Source organism: Solanum lycopersicum, chromosome 5 (genome assembly GCF_036512215.1).
Source record: "Solanum lycopersicum chromosome 5, SLM_r2.1".
Classification (NCBI taxonomy): Eukaryota; Viridiplantae; Streptophyta; class Magnoliopsida; order Solanales; family Solanaceae; genus Solanum; species Solanum lycopersicum.
In genome coordinates, this window is record NC_090804.1 from 23,607,771 (window position 1) to 23,628,481 (window position 20,711).

General features: G+C 30.5%; 1 long non-coding RNA gene across 1 annotated transcript; it reads left to right on the plus strand.

Annotated features, from left to right (window-relative positions):
* The first annotated feature begins 5,249 nt into the window (after nucleotides 1–5,249).
* On the plus strand, nucleotides 5,250–17,156 carry LOC104647384 (uncharacterized). Its single transcript, XR_002027721.3, has 4 exons — nucleotides 5,250–5,351; nucleotides 6,981–7,069; nucleotides 9,771–9,840; nucleotides 16,862–17,156. It is a non-coding gene; the product is annotated as an uncharacterized lncRNA (long non-coding RNA).
* The last annotated feature ends 3,555 nt before the right edge of the window (nucleotides 17,157–20,711 follow it).

Genomic DNA, 20,711 nt, shown 5'->3' on the forward strand with positions numbered 1-20,711 from the left:
ACAACTAAACTTATTATTTATTTACAAAATATATTTTTAATTTATAAAACTTAAGAATTTGTATATTTAGATATTTTTTACTAAAGGATGAGTATGTTATTGGGATTGATATGTCACATCTTCAATCATATTGAATCAACATTGAAATTTTTTAAATAGTTTTTCAAAAGATGTACATAACCTATTACATTTAAGTTTTTTGTCCTATGTTCTAATATGTGAATGTTTTTCATGCTATTAAATTCATAAACAATGACAAACAATAGTCAAATGTATTTTTAATTATTTTATTTTCAAGTTTAGTTTAGTAAAGAATTAGTTTTTGTCACGACCCAAAACGAGTCATGAGTGACACCCACACTTAACCCCCTAGGTGGTTAAGTGTGGTGCCACTCACGACTCGTTTTTGGTCGTGACAAACTCGGTATCAGAGCGTTAGGTTCGTTGAACTCATTACACAAGGACATGTCTAGTAGAGTCTTGCGGAACGATATGGGGACGCCTTCACTTTTCTTCGAAAGGCTATAAAACTTTAAGAAAAATTCATTCCTTCTTTATTTCGTGCTACTACTTTAGTTTATTTGGTATCTTGGTGATACGAATGGGTATCTAACCTTCTTCACTCTATTTCGCATATGATTAGTATTAGAGTAGTATAATTGGAAACACGAACATCAGCAAGAGAGTATGCATTCGTAAAAATAGATATTTTTTCACGATTCACTATAGATATGTAATTTCTAGTGACTTGTATGATGTTTTTATTATGTTCTTAAAGTTGAAATCGCTGTTCTTAATGGGTACATAATATGAAAATGCTTATGATTTCCTTATTGTTTGTTATGTGAGTTGTTTCATAAGATGGATATGGTAAAGTGATGGGACAGTGAGTTTCTGACATACTAATTTTGGGATGATGCGAAAATGTGGTGGCAATCTCATGTTGAGTCTTGTCGGTAATGATACTACGTATTACTTAGGTAGCATTTTCTGGCTTCTTCGTGGAGAAATATATTCTACGGATCTTAATGGATATGAGGTAGAGGGGGTGAAACAAGATGACTTTGTCAAGGTGACAACATTGAAAAAGTTCGCGTGGAACAACTAGATAATGAATATCATTATTTTGGAAAATATAATTAAGTTCTTATAAGATATATGAGTTGCTTAGTGAATAATGAGATTTTATTGAGTCCATTGAGGGCAGAATTTCTACTACGATTTTATAGATTAACTGTTTATAAAAAAGGGTCATGATACTACTACTACACTAATATTGATGGTTAGTTGGTTAAAGTTAGGAAATGTGTTATTTTTGCTATTGAATTGGTCTAAGAAGTAAAGAAAATTGTTTGGGCTAGAGAGAGAACATATTCAATAATGTTTTGCAGTTATTCAATCGGTAGTAACGTGTGGGCTATTTGGATATGATCTTCTCGATATGTATGATGTTTTCTAGTAATGAATTTAATGGTCTTTCATTGTACGATACTAGTGTACGTGGGAAAGAATATATTGACTGTCAAGTGTGAATACTAACTACTTAAGAAGTTATTAGTTGTATGACATATTTAGATAATGAAATTTAGTATTCCTTTCACATTTGAGAAACCAACTAGTGGATTACTACATGTGCTTCGATTGAGCATTATTTTATAAAAAAAATTTAGTGGTGGACTTTCTTACAATATTACTACAATTAGGTTATGAAATGTGCCTTGATACTAGAATGGCAAATTTATAGGAGAAAATCCCAGGGAGTATTGTTGAGTGATGTAAATTGAAGATTAAAGTATGAAAATGTGTATAAAATTGTGTTGGTCCCTTGAATTTGATTGGTACTAAGTTTAAGGTGTCAGCTCGAGGAAAAGATTCACTTTATGGTGATGACAAGGGCTAACTGAGCATGATGGTAAAAAGAATTCATGAGGAATTGTGATTGGGATGAAACTATATAATTAGAAATTGTTGGTTAAACTAAATATGCATGGTAATAAAGACTTGTGAGTATCTAAGGTTGTGATTTTCTACTATTTAGTGGGTAATGTGGTTGTATGACAAGTTTTAGGAAAAGGTGGGGCACCGCTGAAATATAATTTAAAGGAGCTAGAGTCATAAAGAGAATGAAATAAAATTGGTGAGATGAGTGTAATCTTCGGAAAAAAATTAGAGTAACAATATTTAATCCAGTTAGAAAGACTTAAAAGGTATCTTCAATGGGATTTAGAATTAGGTTAGAGATGCGAAATTTTGATTGTTAAAGGATTCCCCTCAGAGTTTTGATTTAGAGTGTGAAGCAAAATATCATGGGTTGTTGGTAAAAAAAGAATGAGATCGGTAAGAGAGCTAGAGAAGAAAGAGTCGGATATATTGAAGAGTCGATATTTTAGGAATTTTGTGTCATGAAAAAGAAAAATTAAGGAAAGTGAAGAAATAAGATCTCTCGTATAAATTCTTGGTTAGTAGTTGAAGGTTGTATTGATTTCTCATAAGATGTTAGATATGACCATAAAATGTGTTGCATAGACATTTGATAGTTAGTGGAGGTTACGTGCTCATTTATATAAACTTATTTTGGTGATCAAGAATTTCTTAAGTGTTGCTAAAAGGAATATAATGGTTTGAATGGTAGTTGAAACTAGGTATATGAAAGATTGTGTAGAGTCGATATTGGTTGTGATTCAATATCTTTATCTCGATGGGGAATGTACTTTCAAATTTGAGATTAGTTCTATTAGCCTTGTTTGAAACTTGTATTTTTCATGAAATGCTTAAATAGAAAGAGAGATAGTCATACTTTGAACATGTACTTGATAAGAATACTTTGATACTAATGATGGTTAGAGAGTAAAGTTGATGATCGGTATGGTTATGATGTTTTGTTAGTATTAACAGAGATTAATTCAGTGGATGGGGGTACAATAAATCTATTATGTGTGCAACTTTTATAGCGACTAAATTTGTGATTTTGGGTAGCCAAAAAAAAGAGGAGTTTAAAGATAGAGGCACAGTTGAAAAAGGGAAAAACGAATTAAGATGGAGGGGACTACGCACAACAACAGTTATTCTCATGTTCTTTCTACAAATTGCTATATATTTTTTTGTATTAAATATTTATTTAGTTGTAATGTGATGAGGAGGTGTCGGTATAGTATAAGAACAAGTTGTGAGTGTTATAACTGTGAACGACATTAGATGACATTGAAAAATTGGTAAGATTAGTAAAAAATAAAAACAATTAAGGAAATTTAGTTCATAATTGATGCTAATGATTGGAAAATTGTTGGTGGATATTGTATGGAAGGATAGACATGGAATGTTAGGTTGCAGCGGTGGTAGTGGTATGACTTTTTATTATATAACTATGTTTTTGGATGTTACCCAATGATTAACAAATCGTTGACTAATGATGTTATTTGGGTTATAGCATATGATACATTTATGTAAATGTTCTGTATGCTTGGGTGTATCACTCGATGGTGGTTACTTAATTATTTTCATATTTGGATTAGATGCGTTAGATTATTCTTGATGATAACTCATGACTAAAGATTATATTTTAAAAGCTTAAGATCCTAAGGATGCAATATTGATAAAATCTATGATGGTTTGTGTATTATGAGTGTGGTGGCTGATTTAAGTTCATTCCTAATTGTAGCTAATATTGATTCAGAATTTTATCGTGATTATGTTAGATAATATTTGTCTTGATGGTTGTATCATGGTTTAGTTGGAGAATCATTCAATGAGTCCACTTGGAAATAGTTATGTTGTAAGTTGAGTTTACAAACAATAGAAGTTGTAATTAGATTATTGAGATGGCCCATTTGATGCATTGTATGAGAGAAGGCGTAGATCTTCAATTCGTTGGTTTGACACTTTTGATATGAGACCTTCCGTACTGATATTTTGAAGGAATATTTTTTGACACCTACCCTTTCTTACCATTCGAGGATGAACGATGGGTAAATCGGTATCTAATGTAACGATCCATTTAGTCGTTTTGAGTACTATAGATTTTATTGCATAAAGTCTCATTCGATAGATTTTGAATGAGCAAGTTGGACTATTTGTAATTATAATTATGAAATTAGTGGGGTAGTTTTAATAATTATTCGGACAAGGGCCTAAAATACCCATAAAGTATTGAAAATGGTACAAAATTACCCTTCATCCACCTATTGGCTGCAAAATGCCGTTTTTCATCCACCTATTTGCTCCAAAATACCCTTGACATTCACCTTTGTGTTCAAAATTAACAACTTTTTTAATTGTTTTAAAATTAAACTCTTTAAATATTTTTTAAAATAAATGGCGTTCAACTATTGATTATAATTATAAGTTATTAATATAATTTATAAACCAACCCACTATACACTCATTACTAACTAAACCTCACCCAATTAATTATCCAATTATAATATCAAAATCGTCATAAAGACTACTGAAACACAACGAAATAATAGATTTCTGAAAATGACATTCAAAATTATTCGAGTCCGAATCGGAGCCCCAATTAAATTTAGGTTGAGCCGCTTATTTAGGAGGACACTTTCTTTCAAAATAAAATTAGAAATTTATGATTAAAGGTAAAGAACTAATATATCCCGAATTGATTCATGCACTTTTTTAAAAAAATATAATTTTATAAATATTTATGATTTGTTTTAAAACTTTAATATATTATTTTGAAAAAAAGTTACCTATGAAGTAACATCACATAATTGAGACGTAAGAATAATTAAGATAAACATAGTCAGACTTTTATGTTTATTAGTGATTTTTATTTAGTCACTTGAATATATGATAATTTACTTTGATAATTTTTAAAAACACTCAATTGGCAGTAGCTTGCATTAACAATGTGACGGGTTGATTAATTTAGAGGGATTTAATTATTAATGGGGTGGGTAGTGGATTGATTTATAAATTATACTAATAAGTTAAATTAGAACATATAGTTGAGCACCACATATTTTAAAAAAATATTTAAATAGCTTAAATATAAAACCGTTAAATAAGTGGTCAATTTTGAACCAAAAGGTGGATGACAAGGGTATTTTGGACCCAAATAGGTGGGTGAGAAGGGTATTTTGGAGCCAATAGGTGGATGGAGGGTAATTTTGTACGATTTCCAATACTTTGAGGGTATTTTAGGCCCTTTTTCGATATTTATTTAGTTGATGGTTAAATAAAATAATAGTACAATTAATAGTGGGTTAGTTTTTCCACTTGATAGTTTGTCTTATATAACAATTAGGTCGATAAATATTCTGTAGAATAAAAGAAAAAGAGATAAGATAGGGATAACGGAAGGCGGCACAATTGAAAGAGACGACGTGATTGTGCAGGTAAAAGACTCATATGTATCTTCAAATTTTATGAATAGTGTTGATAAGGAAATTATTGTTATTATAATTATATATTGATTGGGCGAAACTGGGGTGCACATAGTTGTAGTGAATATAGGATTGTTTCGTTTTGTTAGTGGTGAAAAAGATCAGAGAATTGGAAAAATACAAAATTCATGATGTAGTGATTGGTGAAGTTATAGGTAAAACTCAATCAGGTTCTAATTTCATGTCTTATAAATTGTGGAAGGATGTCATTAAATATTACAATTATTATTATTATTATATAGGGAACATATAGTAAAGGCATAGCAACAAATTGAAATAAGCTGCTAACATGCGTGGATTCTTCTTTTTTTTTTTGGCTTTTATTAATTTAGTGTTAATATTTAACTAAGGAGGAGAGGTGAACATAAAGACTAATTTGCAGGGTCAATTTTTTTGTGTTGTTTGGTGGAAGACTAATTGGTTTATAATATTAAAATGGAACTCCATAATCATTGACAATTGAATAGTTATTACAATCCTTATATTATATAGATGGATTAGAGTTATTAGAGAGTGGAAATCCTGAATGATGCACATAATGTTAGTATCTGGTTATGATTTAAGTTTTAACATATTGAAAAAGGTAATTAAATATCAGGTGTATTGTACTATATGAATTTTATTAAAGTTATATTACTTCGAGGAATTGAGACTTAATTTAAGGCTTAATTTAAGAAATATAAGATTTGCCCTATTAGTTGAAATCATAGTGAAACTTGACTATAGAATTGAATGTCTGTACTTACAAAAGTTGTATATTTGATGGATTGGAAAGGATCGGAAATATTGAGGAAAGAAAAGTCATTGAAAAAGTAGTTTTCTTGAAATCGGTTCTTCGGTGGAGGTAGGTTATGGTTTATGCTATTTTATAGTAAACTTTTAATTGTGATTGATATTCATTGAATGATATTATTAAGTTTTCTTTGTACTTGATTTTGTGGTTGTGAGGCTTGGTTGTGTGTTTTGTGATTGATCTGGAATCCTGAGACCGTGAAGTTATATTCTTGAACTCTCTTTATCGAAGTGATGCCTTGAATAAAGAAGGCTTGATGAAATAATATAACAATAATTGAAAGTGGTGATAATAAAGGATAAATTGACGGTCTTCTTGGATTGGAGTATCACGTTCTGACACGGTCTTCTTGGATCAGAGTGTCACGTTCCGACACGATATTTTTCGATCGTAGTGTCACATTCTGATACAGTATAATTGAATCGGAGTGTCACGTTTTGACATGACATAATTTGATCGGAGTTTCACGTTCAGACACAGTAACATTAAAGGAAAAGGATATTGAATTAATTTAATGTACTCAATCTCAAATAGCCCATTTCCCAATGAACGTGGTGTGGAGGCATGAGTCCTCGTATGTGCTTTATATTGTGATTGATTACGTACTTGTTTCAGTTGTCACTTGTTCATGTTATTTGTTGCTCATCACCTATTAAGTATGATAGTTGATTTTATACTATTATTCTTTTTATATTAGTTACTATTTTGGCTTGACCGATGATACTTAGCCAGTACATGTTGCCTCGTACTGAGCCCTACATATATTTTTCTTTGTTTTCCTCATATAGAGTGCAACAAGCGTACCGATGAATTTGAATCTTCCTCACCTCTATCAAGTCTCGGCATATCAGGTTCAAGGGTGAGCTATTCATTCGAGGTTGAGTTCGATTCTCTTAGTCATTACCTGATGTCCTTAGTTTTTCGGACACAAATTACTTTATTTCATTTATTTTGGTGTTTTGATACTCTTACACATAGTAATTGAAGATTAGATGTCCTTATTGTGATGACTGGGAAAAGATATTTAGTATGTTTTTGAGCTTCTGCATTATGCTTGTAGTTTATAAGTTGGGGTTAAATTCATTGGTTCTCCCACCTAGGGAGTTAAGTGTGGGTGCCACTCACGACTCGTTTTGGGTCGTGAAAGTTTTCTTGTAACAGCAGTACCTGATAGTATGATTAGATAAATATAAAAAATATGTTTTCATTTATAATTGGGAAAATACACAAGTACCCCTTAAACTATGATCGAAATTTCAGAGACACGCCTTAACTAAACTAAGGTCCCATTACCCACAAACCCATTTTTTGTGGTAATTTTGTGCTCCTTCCGGCTTACGTGGCATCCTATATCTCCCGCGTGCCTCAATTGTGTGGAGTCACGGAGTGTGCCACGTAAGACAAAATGTGTACAAAGTTACAAAATAAGTTTATGGGGGGGGGGGGGGGGGGGGAGGGAGTAATAGGACCTTATTTTAGTTAAGGTGTGTCTCTTGAATTTCTGTCATAATCTAGGGTTACTAATGTCTTATCCCTTAATATTTTAAATTTTTAAATAGGATATTCACTTATTTCAATATGGTATTAGAACAAGTAAAAAGTCATCTATAAAAACTAAGTAAATAATGCATCAATTAAAAAAAATTAACTTGTAATTTCAATATATAGTTGCATAAATTCACTAAATATAATAACCATGCATGATTAATTAGCGTAGACTCAACCTCTAAATTGTTACTTATAAATTATGTTATCAAAAATCAATACGGATACCATATGAAGTAAATATACTCTTAGGTTGGTTAGGACATAAGATGTGAAATCATATTATGATATCAGAGTATTATTAGGAGTCGCATCGATAAATCACACATCTCTTTTATATAATGTTTTGTAATTAGGAACTTTCAAATATACATAATTTTATAAATATCTAGTAGTGGTAGTAGTAATTAGTTATTCATTAATTTAATTCTTTCCCATGGTAGAATAATCTCTTCACGTGGAGCATAAGTCCATTTTTATAAAATTCGAAGTGATGGTTTATATATTAACTTATAGATCAAGAGTTGCGTTAAAAAAATTAAATTAGGGTTTGAAAATAAAAATCATACTCTGTTGGATGGAGATGTTAGTCTCAAATCTCATGTCCAATTATTGATTTGAAATCAAGATGTCATAGTGTATGTCTAAATACAAGGTTAGAATAAAATAGTTGTATAACAAATATAATTTCACCTCTATTTTGATTACTCAGTTAGAAGAATGTGAGTAGAAATAAGAGATTATGTCTACTAATGAGTGAAATTTTGGACTTGCAATTTGATGTCGCAATAAGAAATCACGAGATGAAATGAACGTTTGGACATGCGATTTTACGCTGATTGCATATCATGAGATTAAATATCAAATTCTCCAAAAATCATGACCTGAAAATTTTCAAATCCAAAGATAGACCAACAAATTTAAATTTTGTAAAAACAAATCACATCTATATCTACTAACAATTTATTTCATACGTATTATAAAATATATAATTCATACCATTACATTTTGTAATGACCCATTTGGTTGTTTTGAGTACTAGAGCTTTCTATTACATAAAATACTTTCTGAAAGGTTCTAAATGGATATTTTGGACTATTTGTAATTATAATTATTAAATTAGTGGGGTTGTTTTAATATTTTATTTAGTTGGTGGTTAAAGAAAATAACATTATAATTTACTGTAGTTCACTTTTAAGATTTATTTTATAACTATGTAATGACCCAAAATGTCATTTTTAATAATTTTGAATAGCCATTTAACTATCATTAATTTATTTGTGAGCATTTTTTTAACATTAATAATAATTGGCCAAGTCTAAAATATTAAAATAGTTTAGTAAACAAATTTTAACTTCTAGTACATAACTAATTAAAAAATAAAGAGAAGTGTTTGACAAGAGGAGTTGCGGTTCAGCGTCAATGAGAAAAGCGACCAACTTCTTCAGGTAAGTTTCTCACCAAAATCTCTAACTATGTAGTTATTCTAAATTAGGTGTACACTAATCATATTAACTGGAGGCAAAAGGACTTCAACTCTCAAATTTATTATTATTAAAATTATATGGACAAGGATTAGTGGACAATCGCATGCTTACCAATTGAACAACTAACGTATTGCAACTAATCATGGGTAGTTTTTGATGACAAATGTATAAGGTTATAATTTTCCATGTAATTGGTTAGAAGTTTCTGCCTTTGTATTTATTTTTTCTTTCGTGTCTTTGTAAATTGTGTTTATCTGTAGTTTCAATTTTTCTCTTCTGATTATTAAGTTACATTTTAGGTTTGGCAAGGTAAATCAAATCTAAGAATATCATATTATATGAATATCCTTAGATTTATCTAATTTGGAGAGACTGAAACTTAACCCTAGGTAAGAAATTAAAAAAAAATGAGAATTGATATATTAATTGACATCGTGGTCAGGAACTTGATTATAGAGTTGAATGAGTGTTTGGGTCTAGGCTAGACTTGTAGTGATATGGGTGTTGTTAGTTTAAAAATCTTACTGTGATTATTCATTTGAATAGATTGTATTGATATGGGAGTCAAACGAAAGAGGAAGGCTCAAGTTCTTGAATAGTTGTTCGACTATTAGAGGCAAGTGGATATCTTAACTCTTGTTAAGTGTATGAAATGCGTGTATTTCGTTGTGGTATATGTTTTGGAGTAACAGGATTTGTGATGGGTTGACTTGTTCACATTGATTAACTCTAATGATGAAAAAAGGGTAACAAAAGACAATGTGATTAATTGTTTATGTTGGATGTGTTGAGAAACGTTTGAAGCTTGTTAAGTCATTGTTGATGTGATATTCTTTTTCGGTTGTTGTGCATTGTGCAATGTTATGAAAATGGTCATATCCTCTTTATTTGTGTGAACATGTCATTTACATTATTTTAAGACATAGTTGTTACAAGTGTTATGTGCATTGAGAAAGAATGAGAATTTAGGAAGGATGTACAATTTCGATGGACGTATCGCGCGCCATGATGGATTATTTATTTCGAGGGACGTATCGCATGCCATGATGGTTACTATTATCGAGGGTCGTGTCGTGTGCCGCGATAGATGCATGGAAAGATATGTCCCCCATGGGTCCCGGACTGAGAGAAAGCGAGTGTGTATCACTAGGTCAGACATGCATCATTATACTTGACATTGCATTCCATTGCATTGGACATACTTATCATTTGTGAACTTGATATCGTGTTTTGTTGATCTTATGATTGCCTTTCTACGGAACTTACGATTGATCATTATTGAGCTTGTTATTGTGGATATATAATTTGTTAAACTGTTGTTGTTGAGGGTATGTAATTTGTCTAAGTGTTGTTATTGAGCTATGTGCTCTGTAAACTATGAGCTTTTAGGTTGGGTTGATTTTTGTGCAGGTTGTAGTTGTGGAGGTTTGGTTGGGGGTGGTAAGAGTACCCGTATTTCATCCCCTTAGCTTGTGTTTAGAGGTTTACTTGTTGAGTACCGTGTTGTTTGGTACTCACCCCTTGCTTCTTTTTGTAAGTTATGAGCCTGGATTTTTGTTATACTTTTCATTCTCTTCTTTTTTGTGGTTTCTTGGAGATTTGTGAGGTAACTGTTTCTATCTCAACAGACTTTCTTCCCCTTAATTATGATCTTGTTCTATTCTAGAAACAAATTAATTTGAGACGTAAGTTTTTCTTTTGAATCAATTTTAAAATTTTAGAGTCTTGTACACCTGACTACCAGGTTTTGGGATTTTTATTAAGTTACTTATATTATATTTTCTCACTTTATTGTAATGGTTGAGTTTAGGCTGACTTTTCTTGGTGGATAAGCCGAGTGCCATCACGTCCATTTTTGGTTCGTGACAAAATTGTATCTGAGCACCAGGTTCATAGGTCTCACGTGTGTACAAGTCGAGTCTAAGTAGACTCTCGAGGATCGGTACGGAGACGTCTGTACTTATCTTTGAGAGACTATAGTGACTATTAAGAAAACTCTTCACTTTTTGAATCTCTCTCGTGCATCATTTGTCTTATTTTCATTCACATCGCTTCATTCCATTCTCTCTCACTTATGTGATGACTCATGCGTAGTTCTTCATGTGAGTAGTTGATGTCGTCTATGATTTGAAGGTTAGATCCTGTATTACAATGAAAGTAATATAATTATGAAAAAAAGGTGTGGTTAGATTTAAAAAGTTCAACAATTTCAATGGGCTGTGTAAGATTAGTTACCCTAGTAAAGTGAATAGTTCTTGTGTGTTATATACAATGATTAGATTGGTTAAACACTAAAAGTGAAATGATTAAAGGGAGAGCCAGATAATGGACAACTGATTTTGTAAACTGCAATTAGTAAATTTATCATAACATGAATGAGTTCCTTAGAAAATGGTGATAATAATGATGCATCAATTAAGGTTAGAATTTGTACCATAACAATATTGATGCTTACTTTGTTAGAGTTATGGAGTGTGTTACTTTTGTTATTGACCTGATCTACAAAGGGATGCGAATCGCTTTGGATCAGAGGCCGAAAAGATTTGATAGTGTATGTTAGTTACTTAATGAGGCAGAAATGTGTAGGTTATTTGGGTACAATATTCTCGATAGGTACGATGTGTGTCCTAGTTGTGGATTTAACAGATTTCATAAGGTGATACTAATGGTACATGAAAACTGATATGTTGATGTCAAGTACGATTACAAACCACTTAAAGAGTTATCAATTATATCACATGTTCATATAATGAGATTCAATGTTGTATTCACATTTGAGAAACCAAATAGCTTATTAATATACACGAATGATTTAAGCATTATTCATAAGGAAGCTTTTAGTGGTGGATCGTTGATACAATATTAATGCTTTAAGATTAAAAGTTTATTCCAAGGATCCTTAATGAGGACGGTGATTTCTTTTTAAGGTCCAATGGAATAGATCGATACCAAAATTACGAGCTTATGGATAAACAAAATCCCAAAGAATATAGTTGTGTAAAGGTAATTGAAGATTTTAGTAGGAAGTGCATATAAAAGTGAGATAGTCCTTTGGATTTGATGAATATAACCGAGTTTTAGGTGTCTCATTGATGAAAATGTTGGCTTCATGATGATAATAAGATCTAATTGAGCATGATGGTAATAAGAGTTCGATATGGATTGTGATTGAGATGCATCTATATAATAAAAATTGTTGGTTAAATGAATTTTGTATTATAATGGTGACTTGCGAGTATTTAAGGTTGAGGTTTGATACAGTTGAGTAGCTTAATTATATGAAAAGTTATAAGAGATGCTGAGACACCGCCTGAATAAAATTGAAAGAAGCTAGAGTTATAAATGAAAAGAATTAGAGTAATGTAGTTTAGTCATTGGAAAGAGGTGCAAACAATAATATTTTATTCTGATTTCAAGGGATAAGAAGGTATCTTCAGAGGAGTTGAAAGTTGGGTCCAGAGACATTTGTTTCCTTTATTTTGCTCTACTTATGATAACAATGTCACAAATTCATCATTTTAGTTAAAAGCTATCGGATAAAATTTGTGAAAGAAGTTTATATACGTTAAGTTCGAGTGAGATGATAAGTTTTTTCTTTAGCGTGTGTCTTTTGAGTTTGGTAATAAGTACAGTTGAATTTTAGTGAAAGATATGATAAGGTCGATGGAGACGCGATCAATGATAAGCTAAGATACGTGAGTTCATAAAAATCTTCAAAGTATGAGCTAATGTTGATAGATAAAGGTATTTGGTTACACTGTTAAATTCAAAAAATTCAAGTTTTTCGTTGTGAAGATTTGTGGTAGTGTGTTTGTCAAGATATGGATTGATAAGGTAAGAAATGATTCATCACATTGAGTGTGAATTATTTGGGAACACTTAAAAAAAATTTGAGTAGTAAATTTGGTAACTTTTGATTATTACACCTAAAAGGGGTTTTAGGTAATATTTTTATTGATTTAAAGAATAAGGTGAAAATATCATGGGTTATGGGTCAAATGATAAGATTGATAAGCAAGTCAGTGAAAGAACAAAAATCTTGTGTATTGAAGAGTTTAAGGTATAAAATTTGTGTCACTAGAAGAATTTAAGAGATGTGAAGGAATAAGACATGTAATATAGACTCTTGGTTTGAAGTTAAAAGATGTAAGGGTTTTCATATATAAATTACAATATGACTATGGATGTGAATTAGTTCAGTATGGAGAAATTTATCAACAATTTTTATGAATATTGGGTTTTCGTTTTGGGTGAAAAAATGTGAGGTCTGTAAGATTATGTGTTGTTATGTGGGGCTAAATTATTTAGTAGTAGATGAATTTTCATGGATATGCGATAGTATGGACCTATAATTATACAGGGTTATCAAGAATTTTTAGGAGATTGAAGCTACTACTTCTTTATAACATAGACTGTTATGATGTGTTACATGCGTATTTGATGGTGAGTAGGGATATTGAGCTTATACTATACAGAATTATTGGAGTGACCAAGAATTTCTTTGACTTTTGGCATGAGATAAGTACATGATGGTAGAATGGTAGTTGCGAAATAGTATTTGAAAGTTTACATGAAGTTGACATTTAGTGTGATTCAAATATCGTACCTCGATGGGAAAGTACTTTAGATTTGAAATTAGTGCTATCTGTCTCGGGTGTGACCTAGAGTCATATTTTGAATTTTCTTAGAGGTGACAATGGATTTATAAGAAAGACTGATAATGTAGTTATGATGTTTGTTGGTATTTAGAGTGTGTTAGCTTCAGTGGGATACTTTTAGAAGTATGTGGGAGTTGATGAATTCAGTATTTGTAATATTGTGATGGAGATCAATTGATTGGTTGCGGGTGGCTAAAATCATAGAGATTGAGTCAGATGAATGGAATTTTATTGATATGGACACTATGGAAAGAGTATATTGTGTTATTCGAACTTTCTTCTATATATTCTTCTGTGAAAACCTTCTTCATTATTGACATGGTTTTAGCATAATTCACGTGCATGTTTCACTTTTATGGGTGTATCCCTAGTGGTGGATCAGATGTACCTATCCTCTTATGTCCTCTTTGATAGGGTAGGTTCTTTAGGCAGACTTGGTTATTTCAATTATGATAGATTTGATGTTGTTTGGGATAGTTAAAGTAGACCACTATATCTACCTACACGACCTTGCTTATGAGAACTTATGGAAGAGCTTCTACGAAATATTTACAGTTATCTGAAAGTGTTGTTAGAGATTTTGCATTTTGGAGTGTATCGTTTGTTGGATGTTTACTTTATTTTGTTCTTCTTTGGGTTAGATAAGTTTGGTTCTCCCTTGATGAATATATGATGCCTAAAGGTCAAATTCCTATAAATTAATCTCGGGAAAAGATCATGTTTTGAGAAGAGAATTTTGACAAGATTTGTGATGATTTGTGAATTATGCGTGTTTGATGGTTTGTTCAGGTTCACTTCTGATTGTTGTAAGTACTGATTCAGGATTTCATCATGGTTATCTGTGAAATATTCGACTTAGTTAATGTGTTATGGTTTAGAGAATTTTGATTTAGATTGTGTTCAAGGGTTAGTTTGAAGCTTAATAATCACTCCTGATTTGTGAATCTTCCAAAGTTTTAATCGGAAGTCTATTTCTTATATAGTTGATCTTGATGATATAGTATTAACGAGGAGGTCACCATGAGAGATATGCACATGCAAACTCTGAAAGATCATAACTCACACTTCAAGTAACATCGGTTGTTCATCCTTCGCCTACTTTATGTTCGAGGAAGAACATGAGATTTAGTGGTGGATAATTTAATGACCCAAAATGTCATTATTGATAATTTTGAATAGTCATTTAACTATCGTTAATTTATTGGTGGGAAATTTGTTTAACATTAATAATAGTGGGCCAAGTCTTATATATTAAAATAGGTTAGTAATTTTTTTTAATTTCTAGTACATAACTAATTAAAAAATAAAGAAAAGTGTTTGACGAGAGGAGTTGCGGTTCAGCGTCAATGAGAAAAGCGGCCAACTGCTTCTGGTAAGTTTCTCACCAAATCCTCTAACTATCTAGTGATTCTAATTAGGTGTACACTAAACAAATTAACTGGAGGCAAAATGAATTTAACTCTCAAATTTTTTTAATTAAAATTATATGGACAAGGATTAGTGGACAATCACATGCTACCAATTGACCAACTAAGGTGTTGCAAGTAATCATTGGGTAGTTTTTGATGACAAATGTATAAGGTTATAATTTTCCATGTAATTGGTTAGAAGTTCTACCTTTGTACTTGTTTTTGCTTTTGCCTCTTTGTAAATTGTGGTTATCTGTAATTTCCATTTTTCTCTTCAGACTATTAAGTTACGTTTTAGATTTGTCAAGGTAAATCAAATCTAGAAATATCATATTATATGAATATCCTTGGATTTAAGTAATTTGGAGAGACTGAAACATAACCCTAGGTAAGAAATTTAAATAAAAATGATAATTGATATATTAATTTACATCATGGTTAGGAACTTTATTATAGAGTTGAATGAGTGTTTGAGTCTATGCTAGACTTGTAGTGATATGGTTGTTGTTAGTTTAAAAATCTTATTGTGATTATTTATTTGAATAGATTGTATTGATATGGGAGTCAACCGAAAGAGGAAGGCTCAAGTTATTGAGTAATTGTTCGACTATTAGAGTCAAGTGGATTTCTAAACTCTTGTTAAGTGTATCAAATGCGTGTATTTTTTTGTGGTATATGTTTGGGAGTAACGGCATTGGTAATGGGTTGACTTGTTCACATTGATTAACTCTAATGATGAAAAAGGGTAACAAAAGACAGTGTGATTAATTGTTTATGTGTGATGTGTTGAGAAACGTTTGAAGCTTGTTAAGTCATTGTTGATGTGATATTCTTTTTCGGTTGTTGTGCATTGTGCAATGTTATGAAAATGGTCATATCCTCTTTATTTGTGTGAACATGTTATTTACATTATTTTAAGACATAGTTGTTACAAGTGTTATGTGCATTGAGAAAGAATGAGAATATAGGAAGGATGTACAATTTCGATGGACGTATCGCGAGCCACGATAGATTATTTATTTCGAGGGACGTATCGCATGCCACGATGGTACTATTATCGAGGGTCGTATCGTGCTCCGTGACAGATTCATGGACAGATATGTCCCCCATGGGTCCCGGACTGAGAGAAAGCGAGTGTGTATCGCTAGGTCAGACATGCATCATTACACTTGACATTGAATTCCATTGAATTGCACATACTTATCATTTGTGAACTTGATATCGTGTTTTGCTGATCTTCTGATTGCCTTTCTGCGGAACTCGTGATTAATCAATATTGAGCTTGTTATTTCGGATATATAATTTGTTGAAGTATTGTTGTTGAGGATAATTTGTTGAAGTGTTGTTGCTGAGGATATGTAATTTGTCTAAGTGTTATTGTTTAGCTACGTGCTACGTAAACTATGAGCTGTTAGGTTGGATTGATTTTAATGAAGGTTGTAGTTGTGGAGGTTCGGTTGGGGGTGGTAGGAGTACCCGTATTTCATCCCCTTAGCTTGTGTTTAGATGTTTACTTGCTGAATACCGTGTGGTTTGGTACTCACCCCTTACTTATACAATTTTTTTGTAGGTTATGAGCCTAGATTTTTGTTATACTTGTCATTCTCTTCTTTTTCGAGGCTTCTTGGAGATTTGTGCTGTAGTTGTTTCATCTCAGGAGACATTTTTCTCCTTAATTATGATCTTGTTCTATTCTAGAAACAAGTTAATTTGAGACTTGAGTTTTTCTTTTGAATCAATTGTAATAATTTAGAGGCTTGTACACGTGACTACCAGGTTTTGGGGTTTTTATTAAGTTACTTATATTTTATTTCCGCACTTTATTGTAATGGTTGAGTTTTAGCTGATTTATCTTGGTGGGATAAGACGAGTGCCATCACGTTCATTTTTGAATTGTGACAAACTAGTAAACTTAGTTGCGTTACGCGCGATGTATAAAAGTTTTTTTTTTAATTTTCAAATACAAGTAGATTAGCTAATAAATTTTATCATTTGGATTTGTAATTTCAACTCAATTCATGAATTGATTTTATCAAAAAATAAATATCCTTAAATTGACAGTACGGTCAAATATGTATACTTTTTATTGGTTGAATATTATCTATTCTTTTATGTTAGTTATAATATGTAATTAAGAATTTATGACTTTATTATCTATTAGAATGATTTCTCAAAATTAAATATGATCAACTTTGACATTTTGTTAAAAATTTAAAGTGAAATTTTTAGTGTTTTAAATTTTTTAAAAAATATCAAAAGAATGAAAATAGTAACAAATCCAAAAACAGTCTTAGAAACATAAATAACTATTTGTAATAGATAAGCTACCTATAATTTGAAGACTTTAAAAAGTACTATTATATTTGTATATTAAAATCTAAAGTCTTCTCTCTATATGTTGATTCTTTGGAAGGAAATGGGTGATACGTGATTTTAGTTCGGTAAAAATGATTTTTAATGATATAGAATTAAAATAAAAATAATATATTATTTTTAAAATACATAATAAAATAAGTAATAAATGAACAATTTTATATGAATGATAAAAGTTTTTATGTTAAGATTAAAAAAAATCTTATAATATCTAATAAAAACTTATAACTAGACATAAGTTTTTTCTAAATAAGGTAAATATAAAAAAATTGTTCATAAATAAGATGAATATTAATAATTATTAACGATAAAAAATCTTTTCATATAATTAAAGTGTAGGAGAAAAAGTTAAGTAAACTTTTAGAATCATTATAATGGAGGATAAATGGCTACATAATAAGTATATTTGAAATAAGTATCTGTATTAATTTTATCCTTGATAAATTCTCTTCTATAGTTCTACATTTTTAAAAAATTTATTTCAATGTTATTTTTTTAGTCTACCTTTTTTCTTATTTTATTTTTCATGTTTTTAATCTTTGATTATATAATTCCATTAGGAAACACTAACATTAACGTCGTAATTAAAAGAATCAAGTTTGCTCGTGTTTAGTATTTTTATTAATTTATTATTTTTTAAAACAGTAACAATTATGTACCTTAACATAATCAAGTTAGCTTGTCTTCAACTTTTTATTAATTTATGCTAATGTTTAAAATGAATGTTCTTACTTAATTTTTATTATGTTTTTCATGATTCATATTTTATTGAAAATTTAAAAATAACTTCATATATTGATGTTTTTTCAAATAACTGATTAAGCTGATGAGGAACCAATCAACTTTTATTGGTTTGGAGGTTTAATCGGAGAACTATAAACAATCGTTACATAATAACACCAAAAATCAAGCAAAATATTAAAAATATTTAGTTATATATGATTTGCAGTGGAAAGAAGGATCATATTCTCACTTCTTCAAAATTTACAAAGTTAATAAAATAATCAGTTTCTTTAGAAACTAAAAGAATAAGATAGAAAAATCTCAAAAAACTACAAAAAGAAGCAAGAGAGAAAATGAACAAATTATTTTTTTCTAGTAAAAAATCATGATTTGTATCATCAACAATCCAAATTAATAATATCATATGTATAATTCCAATAGAATAAAAGCGATAATGATAATTAGACAATCCAAATTATTTACCTCAAAAAATCAAACAATGCAAAATATCTAACATTTTTCATTATACATCCCTCTCGTGCAAAAATTAGATCAAAGAAGACAAAAGAATTAACAAATCAAAGAAACAAAAAATGAAGAATAGGGAAAATAAAATTAAAATGACCATCATAGATGTCTCAAAGTGGGGTTTTATAGATTTAATAGTTAGGAATTATAAAATTTTTTATATTAAATAATTTGAAGGTTATGAATATGAAAGGTTAGGAGTTTTATATATATATATATATATATATATATATATATATATATATATATATATATATATATATATATATATATAATATTAAATTAAAAGATTAGGAGTTATATATATCATTTATATATATATTTTGATTAGTCATATAGTAATTAGGGTAAAAAAACGATTGGTAGATGAAAAGAAAAGAGGAGAAGAGGGGAATAAAGCAAACTGCGCTGAACGAAAGAAAATCATGGAAGCTTCAGGTGAGTAAATCAATATTAAGATTACTACTTATATAAAAATGAATATTATAACATTTTCAACCTCAACTCGAATTAGATAATGTTTATAACTACAGAGTGGAAGTTTGACTGGTTATAAGACACTTAGTTTGCCACGTGAGTTGATTCGAAAAATTCTTCATTTATTAATGATCAGTGATGGAGGCATATTATTATCATATAATTATTATAATATTAGGGTGTAAGAAAATTAAGCTGTCGCATTTATATGAGTGTGTCTATATTGATATAATTAATGGAGAATATATAGCAACTAAAGTTCCTAATAGGGGTGAAGAATTGGAGTGCTAGCGGTGGAAATAAGTTACATGAGTATATATATCATGACATATGGGCATTGGCATCGTGCAACACTCAGGTAAGTGTATGGTGGAGGGTTGGATGCCGCTGGTTTCTTAAGTAATGTCTTGAGACATTTAATATTAATATTATGATCTCGTATTATAAATTATTTTTTTACATATTAAGATAGGTAATTAAATATAAGACGTATTATATTTGATTGAATACCATTAAAGTCATAAAAATTGAACAAATTAATAATTACCCTTAGGTTTGAACTTTAGGAAATTGTTTATATAATTAGATGAGTTTTTGGGTCTAGGCTAGACATAGAATAATATACTGTTCATAGTCTTGTTAACTCACAAATTATGCATATATACTTGATGGATTGGAAATGTTTGGAAGTATTGATGAAACAAAAAGCATTGGAGAAGTAGTTGCTTGACTTCGGTTCTTCGGTGGAGGTAGGTTATGGTTGATGCTATTTGATAGTAAACTCTTAATAGTGATTGATATGCATTGAACGATATTGTGGAGTTTTCTATGTACTTGATTGTGTGGTTGTGTGTGGCTTGGTTGTGTGTTTGTGATTGGTCTGAAATCCTGAGACTTGGAATTTATATTCTTGAGCCCTATTTAGGGAAATGAGGCCTTGAATAAAGAAGGTTGGATGAAATATTATCAATGAATTGAAAGTGTTGATAATAAATGTTAAATTAATTGTATAATTGGATCGAAGTGTCACGTTCTGACATAGTATTTTTGGATCGGAGTGTCACGTTCCGACACGATATTCTTGGATCGCAGTGTCACGTTCTGACACGGTATAATTGGATCGAAATATCACATTTCGACATGGTATTTTTGGATTGGAATGTCACGTTCCGACACAGTTACATTAAAGGACAAAGATATGGAATTAACTTAATGTACTCAATCTCAATGAACCCATTTCTCAAATGAGGGTGGCGTGGAGACATGAGTCCTCATGAGTGTGGTTGATATTATGATTGATTATGTAGTCACTAGTTCAT